The following is an 11,909-nucleotide window of genomic DNA, read 5'->3' as shown; positions in this document are numbered from 1 at the left end:
ATTTTATTTTATTTTATTTTATTTTATTTTATTTTATTTTATTTTATTTTATTTTATTTTATTTTATTTTATCCCTTGCCATAAAATAAGGTAAAAGCCATTTTTGTAATTACATCAAGTAAATGCCACACAGGCAAGGGTTGGAAAATGGCAATTAAAGTTACAATATAAAATACACTGCAAACATAGCAGATCCTATGGGCCCCAATCCAAGACTTAAAACAAAATGTATTCAGTAAACTTTTGATGTAATAGCCATGTCTTCTTCTTGTGTCACCCAAAATAACTTTAATGAGTATGAAGAAAGACAGTACGCTAGTAATGGGATTAAGTAAAACAATAAATGGATTTTAACAAAAGTAAAAGGCAGCATTCTTCATACAAACTAAATGGCTACTATAAATTTCGAAAGACCATTTTCTTTAAAAATTACCCCAAAAAACACCCTCAATTACTTTTGCTTATGTATAAGTGATGTCTTTTGTATTTAACTCCAACAGTTGCCAAAATAAGCCCATTTACATGTGATGCCTGTCAACTAGCAAATTTACATTTGGATTTTGTTGGCTTTGGACCCTGCATTCTGTTCTCTTCTTTGTGCCATTGTTGTTTTTAGGTTTGGCAGTACCTCTAGATCTTTGTTTAACTTAGTTCCTTTGTCTAACTTCTGCAGTATATACACATTATAAAATTAGCATGAAACAACATTTCAGTTTCCATCACCACAATTAATTCCTACCATGGCAGAAGTCTTGCAAATTATGCTTATGTGAACCCAAAAAGAACACACACACACACACACACAGAAACACAGCACCTGATTTCTCCACCTAAAGATATAAAAGCAAATAAGAGAAAGAACTATTTGGTTCAATGGTACACACAGAAGATTCATCATGAAGATCACATACAATTTTAATGTATTAAAAGTTAAGTAATCAGAGATGACCCCAACAGTCAGAGCTAAATTTGTTTGGCTGCCAAAAAGCCCATCTTTCTCTTCACCTTGTTTTCTTCCAATGTATTTTTAGCTCTGTCTAATACAAAAGTACTTCATGTCAGGTAGAGTCTCCTGCCTCAAATTCATCATGTAACTGTGCAAATGATAGCTTAATTTGTTAAAGTTAATACTTGAAAGACTCAGGATAGATTCACCTAAATGGATCATGCAGTAGATCAATAATTTAAATACCACTTACGAAACACTGTGAATTTGATCTTCAGTACTTTATGGTGAAACTTAAAAATTTGTATGGATATCCTACCTACACATAAGCAGAGAACTTGACTGTAATAACTTTTATAATACACATTTATATTATCATGAATATACTTAGTTTCGTTCATATTCATATTATAAGTTAATTATCCTAAATGCAATTTTTCATCCTAATCAAGGCAGGAATTTCATTAGGAAATTTCAAAAGACTTTTCCCAGCTATGAACTATGTTCTTGTACTTACATCTGATTGTGAGATATTCTCGATGTTCTGAGAACTCACAGCCCTTCAAAAATAAATCAATCACTGGGCTAAGACTTCATATGAAAGGGCTTTTATCCCCCACTGAATACAAACCTAAAAACAGCTGTTCTTTCATTTGAAGGTTGAGCTCTTATTCATATCACTTCTGGAGGGGAGAAAAGCCAGTAAAGCTATTTTTCAGAAAGTCAAACTCAGTTCCTATGGAACTCCTTTCCATCTGTTCCCTGACATTTCAGTCAGGTTATGCACTTGCCAAAGAGCTCTCTTTGAATACTGAATCCACTGGTAAAGACAAATGGGGGAAGAATCAATTTGTTACTAAATATCATTAATTTAAAATATGAAAAGCTATCATGCATTATGTCAAAATAGGCTCTACAATCAAATATACAGTCCGTGTTATAAACAAAATCAGGAATGTAGAGTGAACAAGAAATTAATGGTTCAGAAATTTTTGCTACTTACTTGCACTAAAAATTTATTCTATGAAGGACAGATAATAAATAAGAACTGATACAATCACATTTTCATGGAGAAAAGAGCGCATCTTATAAGAAAATAAGGCTCCTGAAAGGAGCCTGGGAATCATAGGGCAAGGAACTTTTAAAAAAGTATTTTAATAATAAAAGTTTCATTCAGGGAATAAAGTGAGAAGAGATACTCATGCATTTCACGTTTCCATATTTATTGGAGAAGTTGATCATAAAGATACAATTTTTAAAGCAGAAGTTAAAGATACTAGATCAAAAAGTAATAAAGATAATTGATACAAAGAAATAACTAAGTCTGAATGACAACTAACCATGACTTCACAATCTCAAAGAACTGTGACTACTTAGTGATCAGTAACTACTGTGTCAGAAGGAAGGCAGATTAGTAACTCTACTTGTCCTTAAGAAGGTGCAAAAGAAAGCCTGAAACTGTACAGCATAATTGGTTCATGATTCTTATAAAGCTGGTCTGGAACAAAGAAAGTCCACTGATTCAGTAATCAAGCATAATCCACAGACAGCCAGGGAACAAAGTTTATTGAGGTGGGGATGGGGAAGGACAGGAAGGAGAAAGACACAAGACCAATCTCTCTTAGATTTCCTCCTGAGGGGTAAATATAATGTCAAAAGTAACTCTTGGGCTTAATTTATTTATTCTTTATTCTTTTTTTCCCCCAGCATGATAAGTGTACTCTTTAATCCCCATTCCCTATTTCCCCCTTCCCTCCACCCACCTCCTTTTTGGTAACTACCAGTTTATTCTCTGTGGTTAAGAGTCTATTTCTTGGTTTCTCGCTCTGTCTCTTGCACACAATTTTCCTTTGTTCATTTGGTTTGTTTCTTAAATTCCACATATGAGTGAGATCATACAGTATTTGTCTTTCTCTGACTGACTTCACTTAGCATTATACTCTCTAGCTCCAAGCATATTGTTTCAAATGGCAAGACTTCATTCTTTTTCATGGCTGAGTAATATTCCATTGTGTGTGTATATATGTATACCAATGCATGTATGCATGCACGTGTGCGCGCGCGCACACACACACTACATCTTTATCCATTTATCTGTCAATGGCCCCTTGGGATGCTTCCACTGTTTGAGTACTGTAAATAATGCTGCAATATTTTTCTTTTTGAAGACTTTAAAAATATTTCAAAGCAACAGTAAAAACAAAAGCCTAAGTTATGATGGTATAAAGGGTATTTCTTGTCCTGGTTAAAGGCCTGACAGACAACAAAACCAAGGAGAGTCAAAACATTTGCTGAAATAGATGGAGAAGTATAAATGGATTCTGCAGTGATCAGAAAAGATGCATAACCTGGACAGGGAAACCAACTTTAATGGCTAGGTGTACAAAAAACAGTGCAGTAACTCTGGCTAACAAAATGCTAAGGTCACTGCTTGAATATTTCATAGAGCCTCCTAAATGAGGTAAAGTAACACATGAGTTTCAATATGGGCAAATATGTAAGAAAAAAAAACCTCAAAGTCTGTTTACATGGTATTATTCATTAGTGAACTCTCCATGAAATCATCAATTACCCAGAGAGGTGAACATGAATAGGTCCACTCAACGCTAACATACTAGAAGACAGTCTACAATGTACTTTGAGACATCTTAATTAAAATAAAAAGGACTAAAAAATTTTAGATAAATTTTTGTGAATTAAAGATACAGAACAAACATAAAATCATACCAAGTAGTCTGGCCTAAACACTGAAGCTGGTTATACGTGTGTCAGGAGCATAGGAGGGTGAGGGGAGGCAATCATTTAACAATTAAGAGCTAGGCAAGGTACTTCACCACAAAAATCAGAGAATATGGAGTACATTTTCCTCTTTCCTTGTTCACACATTGGAAAACACACACACACACACACACACACACACACACACACACACACACACACCACGCCAGAAAGGCTAAATCACTTACTCAGTGTCCTAACTCTCAATCTACTATAGAATACAAGACATACGCACACTTGCATGTATCCAAGGAGCCTCTGTACTTTAATACAATTCTAGGTTTTACCTCCTGGTCTTCAATATACTGAACAACTACTGGCTAAAGAAAACTATGAATCTTCCTAATCTTCCTTTCCCTTGCTCCTACAGTAGCAGTTTCCAATGAAAGGTAACAAAATTACTTCTTTAAAAGAATGAAAATATTTTACATAAACTCCATGGTGTGTCTTTTTTATTTCCATACAAGTTATATTTTAATTATCCTTTCCAAATTAAGGGACAGACATGCTTTGGCAAGAAGGCAGACATGAAAGTAGATTTTTATGTAGGTGATACAGCTCTAGAGAGCTGAAACAGTAGATCCCCCAAACTGTGAGTAAAGCAAAATAGTACTCAAGACACTTTTCTGTTATTAACAGCTTTCCCCACACTAGTTTCCTAATCAGACATTGTGAGTTAATAGCTATTAACCCCTTCCCAATAAAATTTTTCATTAATTTTGGTTTTGCTTGAATGCATAATGTAATATTAATTCATTTTAAAGACTATACAGGGGCGCCTGGGTGGCGCAGTCGGTTAAGCGTCCGACTTCAGCCAGGTCACGATCTCGCGGTCCGTGAGTTCGAACCCCGCGTCAGGCTCTGGGCTGATGGCTCAGAGCCTGGAGCCTGCTTCTGGTTCTGTGTCTCCCTCTCTCTCTGCCCCTCCCCCGTTCATGCTCTGTCTCTCTCTGTCCCAAAAATAAATAAACGTTGAAAAAAAAATTTTTTTAAAGACTATACCATTTTGTAATAGAAATTCCTTTCCCCTAAAAATCTACCAATGTGTTTTAAACATGGCTTATTACAGGGGTGCGTGGCTGGCTCAGTTGCTAGAGCATGTGACTCTTGATTTCAGGGTTATGAGTTTGAGCCCCACATTGGGTGTAGAGATAACTTATAAATTTATAAACATGGCTTGTATCTTATTACACTGTTGATAGTGATATACCATATGATTTGGTTCAATAACATGTGTTTAACACTATAAAGTCCTTTCTAAATAAGGAATACTGACTTTCTGCCATGTCTATTTAAATTACAGGCATATTCACATGTGTGAGAAGAGACAGCGCAAGGAAGAGATCAACTACATATTCATAAGAATGAGGGGGAAAATGGATTCGATCTTTCAGTTAATTTGTCCATTAAAAGCAAGGGTACTTCTTGCAGCATCAGAAAAACAAAGAAATAGAGAACACATGTACCTAAAATATTAAACAATCTTCCAAAGCAGTCAGAATTGCTACCAAGACCCAATATGATCATAAGACAATGACAATCTGGACTGCCTCTTTATCTGTCTCTCCTTTAATTCATTCCCACACTGGATTCTTTGACCCTTCCACTGCCCTCCCACCCACCTTACAGTCAGGTAGCCTGTACTATTCCTTAAAATCTACAGAGGAAGTCATTTTCTAAACTATTTTGTTTTTATTACTTTACATTTTATCACCTCACAGCCATCAATTTAAGAAAAAGATCATGCTGTAAAGTTTTACTTCTTTGTCCATGGAGAAATCCCTTAATTAACTGACCTCTCCTCTTAATTAAACCACATGATCCCAACAGTCAAGTTATTTGCAGCTGCCCAAATCCTATGACTTACTATAAGTAAAGCCTAAAAACATTCTTCCACAGACTGAAAAGTGATATAGGGCTTCCTGCTTTCTTTCCTCTGCACCATTTAAAAGTCTTTCTGACACGTGACACCAAGAAGGAACACAAGCAATAAAAGAAAAAGTAGGTAAATTGGACATCATAAAAATAAAAAATTGAAAAGACAACAGAATCCTATCTCTGATAAGGGACTTGTATCTAGAATATACAAAAAAATATGATAACTCAATAAAAAATTATTATATGGGAAAATGATCTAAAAAGATAGTTCTCCAAAGAAGACAACACAGATAGCCAATAAGCCCATTAAAAGATGTTCAAAATCATTATTAGCTATTAGGGAAATGTAAATCACAGCCACTAAAATGGCTATAATCAAACAGGCAGATAATCACAATTGTTGGCCAGGATTTGGAGAAACTGGAACCTTCATACTTGGGTCAGTGATACTGTAAAATGGTGCCAGGCACTTTGGAAAAAATACTCTGACAGTTCCTCAAAATATTACAGATGGAATTATCATAACCCAACAATTCTACTCCCAGGTAAATGCAAGGACTAGGTAAATGTCAAATTACAAAATACAGTCAGCCTGCCCTTTAAAAGAGCTCCTTTCCAACTCTTTTATTCCATTCCTATTATTTCCCTAACCCAGGTCTTTATCTACATAAAAAAGCCTTCATCACCCTCAACACTGGTCTATTTAATCCATTCCATGCCATACTTAGTGAAGACCTCACAAACACTGCTTCAAAATAACTGAAGAGTCCCTCAGAGCCCCAAACTACTCAATTTGTCAGTCAAGTATTCTCACAATCTGATCTTGACCCACTTTTCTAATAATATGCCATGAGATTCCAATTAGGAGTTTTCTAATCCTGTCAGGCCAGGATCTTCAGTGCCCCCCCCCCCGAATATAAACAAATTGGAAAATTAAGAACATTTTAACCCCTATCTAAGATAGGGTATCTAAGATACCTTTCAGAGCCCATCCAAAGCACTTTGGTATGTAATATGACTTGAATGCAAACACTTTTCATATTATATTTGAATAAAACTACTCTTTCAGGAAACACTCCATCATTTTAACAGTTTGAATTTTTTTTTTAACGTTTATTTATTTTTGAGACAGAGAGAGACAGAGCATGAATGGGGGAGGGGCAGAGAGAGAGGGAGACACAGAATCGGAAGCAGGCTTCAGGCTCTGAGCCATCAGCCCAGAGCCCGACGCGGGGCTTGAACTCACGGACCATGAGATCGTGACCTGAATCGAAGTCGGACGCTTAACCGACTGAGCCACCCAGGCGCCCCTCATTTTAACAGTTTGAAATCAATCTCTAATTCATTACTGTACATATATGACCTCACATAAATTACTTAGATAACAAACATTCTGTTTCTTCATTTGGTAAGTAAGGAAAATAACTGTACCTATCTCATGAGGGAGGCTCTAAGAACAAAATAAAATCATTCATGTTAAGTACACATAGAAAGCTCTCAGGAAATGTTAATTAGTATTATTATCATGCCCTAACACATGTGCAGAGGTCTGGAAACTTACATGTTGAGGGAAATATTTTATGTATAAATATGGTTTCTCCTATGGTACCCACACAATACCTAGGGTACTATGTCCCTAAAAATAGCAGAAATCACAGCAAAAGGAATTTAAAATGGCAACAGCCCTTTTCAAATAGTAACTTAGATTCTCACTGCTTTTTAAAAGGCAGTATTATGAAATGAAAATAATGTTGACCTGGCAGTCAACATCCTAGTTCTGTATTCAAGTCACAATTTTACTGTTTATTAACAGTATGGTTTGGGGAAAGTCATTTAAAACCCTAAGTCTTGGTCCCTTATATATAAAATAGTGATATTAGCACTACTAAAATCACTGTACTGTTGTATGAAGTGAAAAATATACCTACATGAGAAAATCCTTTATGAACCACTTACATCCCCTTATAAATCCATATATGTGTGTATATGTAGAGATATACACATATTCTTATTAAAAAATTTTCTCTTATGTCGGCATAATTCATATCCATAAACAAAGATGAACATATAAGATCCATAAATGATCTTAAAACCACACTTTAATTATCTATTTCACTGTTGCCTCTCAAACATTACAATCCCTTTCAGAAGTGGAAACATTTTTTGAGCTGAGCTCCAAAACCTCTTCTTGCTCACCCAGAAATGGTCAACTATAGTGACAAAACATATAAAAGAACAAAAAGAAAAAAAGGCAATGAATAAGGATACGCAGTCAATCAACTTAATCATCTGAACAAGTAGGGGTGGGGGCAGAGAGAGAGGGGGACACAGAATCCAAAGCAGGCTCCAGGCTCTGAGCTGACAGTACAGAGCCCGAAGCGGGGCTTGAATTTGTGAACCACAAGATCATGACCTGAGCCAAAGTTGGATGCTTAACCACCTGAGCCACCCAAGGGGCCCCTCAACTTAATTATCTTGAGTTTCAGTACCTTATACTTAAGTCCACTAATCATTTGATAACCAGCCATCGATTAACAGGAAGAGCAGAAAAGTAAAGATTCTTCTATTCACACACTAACCAACAGCAAAAAATAGTCTTGGAAACTCAAGAAAACCTGAAAATTTTATCGATTTCAATTTGCATTACTTAGGTAACCCAAGTTTTCCCAAGAAAAGAGCAGCTATTTGCTTAAAGAACTACTATATGCAAATCCAAATAGGAACTACCAAACTAACATGGTGATCAATAATGCAAGACAGCTCACTAATAAACTTGAATTATGTATTACTTATCCCTGAATTTCACTATCACCATATCACTAAATAACTTCAGGACGAACAGCTTTAGTCAAGCATTCTTTTAGACAGCAAATAGCATTTACAGATTAAGTGTCAATTCATGGGATCCATTTCTGAACCACTTCTAGTTCTTCTCTTTCCTAATAGATATTCTAGTGTTTACTTTTGAACCTGTACAATCCCTGACAAATGTCTGCAGAGCTGTGAAAGTACAGGTATTTAATTAATGGCACATTTTTAGGATTAAATAAGCAATGCTGCCAGTTTCCTTGCAGTTAAGTAGGAAACTTTTACACTTTAGAAAATAAGATATAAGCCAAACTATTACACACCAAGAGTGGCTCTAAAAAGAAGAAAAAGAAACTAAACATCTTGCCACCAGTGTTCACACCAAATTACTCACTTCAGGTGATAAGGTGGGAAAAGATTAAAACATTCCCCATGGAACCAGTAATACCCAAGGGCAAAGGAGTCCAGGATTTACCACTGCTGAATAAACATTCCACACTACCACCACAATATAATATGACTTGCTTTCAAATTTTATTTTATTTATTAAATTCTCATACAGTAAAACTGAATTTCCCTCCCTTTTGGTGTACAGTTCTATGAATTTCAACATAATTATAGTTTTCAGCCAGTATTTTTTTTTCAGCCAAACATGTTTTCTTTCTGTGTTGCACTGTTTCTCCTCTCCTTCTGGTACTCCAATGACACAAATGTATGCCCTTATGTCACTGGCCCGCGGTTTTCTGACAACGTTTTTTCTATCATTTTTCTCTTTATTGTTCACATTGTAAAATTTCTATTGACCTATAAAGTTCAGTGATTCCTCCCTCTTTAATCTCTATTCCGCTATTGTATTGCTCCATCCAGTGACTTTTTTTACTATGACTTTTGTATTTTTCAGTTAAATTTTTATTTGGCTCCTCTTTAAACCTTTTATTTCTTTGCTGATACTTTTAGTTTAACATTTATTGCAGGGGTATCTGCAATGGCTTATTCATGTGTCTTTATAACACATGGTTTTAAGTTTATATCTATATTATAATGCCTTTTCCAATGTGATTTGAGATATTTGTGGTTCTTTTCATGTTAATTTTGGATTATATCCTTGACATTCTGAATAATATGTTATGAAACTCAGAATCTTCTTAAATCCTATAGAGTATACTGAAGTTTTCATTTTCATAGGCAGTTGACCTGATTAGGTTCAAGCTGCAAGTTCCAATATGCTTTCTATAGGTTGTGATTCCAGCATCAGTCCAGTTTTCAAAGCCTTTCCATGTGGATTTTTCCTGTGAGTGCGCCACCCAGTGGTCGATATGCAACCTGGGTGGAGTTTTATCCTATATCTCAATTTTCTGTGTTTGAAATGCTGATTAGGATCACATCTTTGCATTTGTACCAACTGACAGGGAGCTCAGGTTTTTGTACACAACTTCATGAGTCTCCTTCCCAAGTTCTTTTCTTTTCTACTTGGCACTTTCCAATTTCCTGAATACGACCCTTTTTGGCCTTCCAGCCAGGAACAGTCTACATCTATTCCCATGCCTGTCTGATGTGAAACATGGGAGGACAAACTAAAAAAAAGCAATGGAGTTTGCCTCTAACCTCTTGGAACTACAGTTCCAGCAAACAGTAAGATTCCCTTCCCTCAGCCTTTTGACTCCTGCAGATAGCTACTGCAAACTGATGTCATTAACGTATGACTCTTGAAAGGGAGTTGTGACAAAATGTAGACAAAGGAAAGAAAAAAAAAAGTGGGTGAACTTTGCATGCTTTCTCATTCCTCAAACCAAAACTAGAGGGCTTATGGATCTCATTCTGTCTGTATCACAATGCTTAGTTCCAGGTCTCTGTCTGCGATGACATTAGGTCAGGGGATCCTGAAGGTTTGGTGGTATTTTGAAAACTGTTGTTTTTTTCCCCAATCTGCTTGCTGCTATTTACCATGCATTCTATCCAGGTTTTACAATTATATTAAGTTGTAAAGAAAGAGTAGTGTGTATTTATTCCATATTATCCAGAACCAGAGGATACTAGCCATTTTTAAAGAAGTAAAAAGTACCCTACATTTCCTACTTTCTAAATTCTGAGTTATAGGGTCTCTCAGCTTAAAGATAATTTCTAATATCCAACTATGGTGAGAAATGACGTCAGAAAAACCCAGAATATTGATGTAATTCCCCAAACTTCAAGCTAAACAATCTTTTTAGCAGAGCTCTTGGCTACAAAGGTGATCACTGGCTAGCACATCAGCCAAATGCAAAGAAGGAAGTGTTTATGTGAGTTCCACAAGGCCACATCAGGGCCTTAGCAATCACCTGACAAGAGTCAACATTCTGATAACAGGAGTAGCCCAAAGCACTTAATTAAAAGTAAAGGTAAGAAGTACAAAACTATGGAACTAGCAGCATGGGTTTCCAAACTTCATAAAAACATTTCCATGTTGTTTGCTTCATGAATACAAATAATAGTATTACTTTATTTAGATGAAAAGTCTACTGCAGAAATAATCACTCACATACTAAACAATGGCAAATAAGTAGCTGCCTTAAGTGACATGGCAAGCGGCTCACATCAACCACAGTATGTCCAAGATCAGGCAATTGGTTGGAGTCCCTAGTTGCCCAAATGGCAGGATCTGATGAGTAAAGAAGGGTTGATTAATCCAAAATATCTAATACTCACCAGTCCAATTGCCTAAAAGCCCACCACCGTAACACTTATACATATATGTATTACCATGGTTATTATGTACATTCTAGATATTATGCTGTATTCTAATTATAAAATTAATGTTGAGTGAGTGAGTGTCACATGTAAATAATGCAATTAGATATTAAGCTAGATTTTCAATGTGACTACTCCTAGGCAAAAATAGAGAAGGAAGACGAAAAAGAAGAGAAGGAGACAATAAGAAGGAGGAGCGGAGGAAAAGATGAGGAGGAGGTTGGGAAGGAGAGGGGAAGTAGAAGGGGAGGAGGAAGCTCAAAAGGAAACGTACCGAAATGTTTACAGTATTTGGGTTTCAGCAGAGAGACAGTATCTTTCCCATTTTTCTTCCTGCCTACACTTTTGAAATTTGCTCTAATAAACAGAATTACTTCCAAAATAATAAACATTTATTAATAATAAGTCAAACTACAAACAATTACCATACGACCCTGAAGTCCTACTCCTGAGTATTTAGCCTATAGAAATGAAAACTTATGTTCACAAATGTTCATTGCCATTCTAATCATACTCTCCCAAAATGGTAAACAACACAACTATTCCTTTAACAGGGGTAAAAAGCAAAACAAAACAAAACAAAAAACAAACAAAAAAACCTGTGGCACATCCACCTAATGTAATACTACTCATCAATAAAAGGGCACAAACTACCACATTCAACAACATAGTTGTATCTCAAAGTTAATATATTTAGTATAAGAAGTCAGTCTCAAAATGTTACACACTGCATTTTTTTAAGTTTATTTACTTTGAGAGAGAGAGAGAGAGA

General features: G+C 35.7%; 1 protein-coding gene and 1 long non-coding RNA gene across 13 annotated transcripts in view; one reads left to right on the top strand and one right to left on the bottom strand.

Annotated features, from left to right (window-relative positions):
• The window catches only part of LOC121041758 (uncharacterized), a 33,322-nt gene extending 28,104 nt beyond the window's left edge, over window positions 1–5,218 (top strand). Inside the window, exon 2 of the long non-coding RNA XR_005795837.1 lies at window positions 5,028–5,218. This is a non-coding gene — a long non-coding RNA (uncharacterized LOC121041758). The remainder of the gene's footprint in view (window positions 1–5,027) is intronic.
• Window positions 1–11,909, bottom strand: part of TCF12 (transcription factor 12) — a 396,860-nt gene that overhangs the window by 257,361 nt on the left and 127,590 nt on the right. Inside the window, exon 1 of one of the 12 annotated variants that reach the window (XM_040492803.1) lies at window positions 10,929–11,055. The exons of the other annotated variants lie outside the window; for them this stretch is intronic. The gene's annotated coding sequence lies outside the window, so the exon portion shown is untranslated. Of the gene's footprint in view, window positions 1–10,928; window positions 11,056–11,909 lie in introns of those variants that run through there. 12 annotated transcript variants of the gene reach the window in all.

Source organism: Herpailurus yagouaroundi, unplaced genomic scaffold, assembly GCF_014898765.1.
Source record: "Herpailurus yagouaroundi ecotype Mexico unplaced genomic scaffold, PumYag 184, whole genome shotgun sequence".
NCBI lineage: Eukaryota > Metazoa > Chordata > Mammalia > Carnivora > Felidae > Herpailurus > Herpailurus yagouaroundi.
This window is presented reverse-complemented; position numbering and strand designations above follow the sequence as displayed.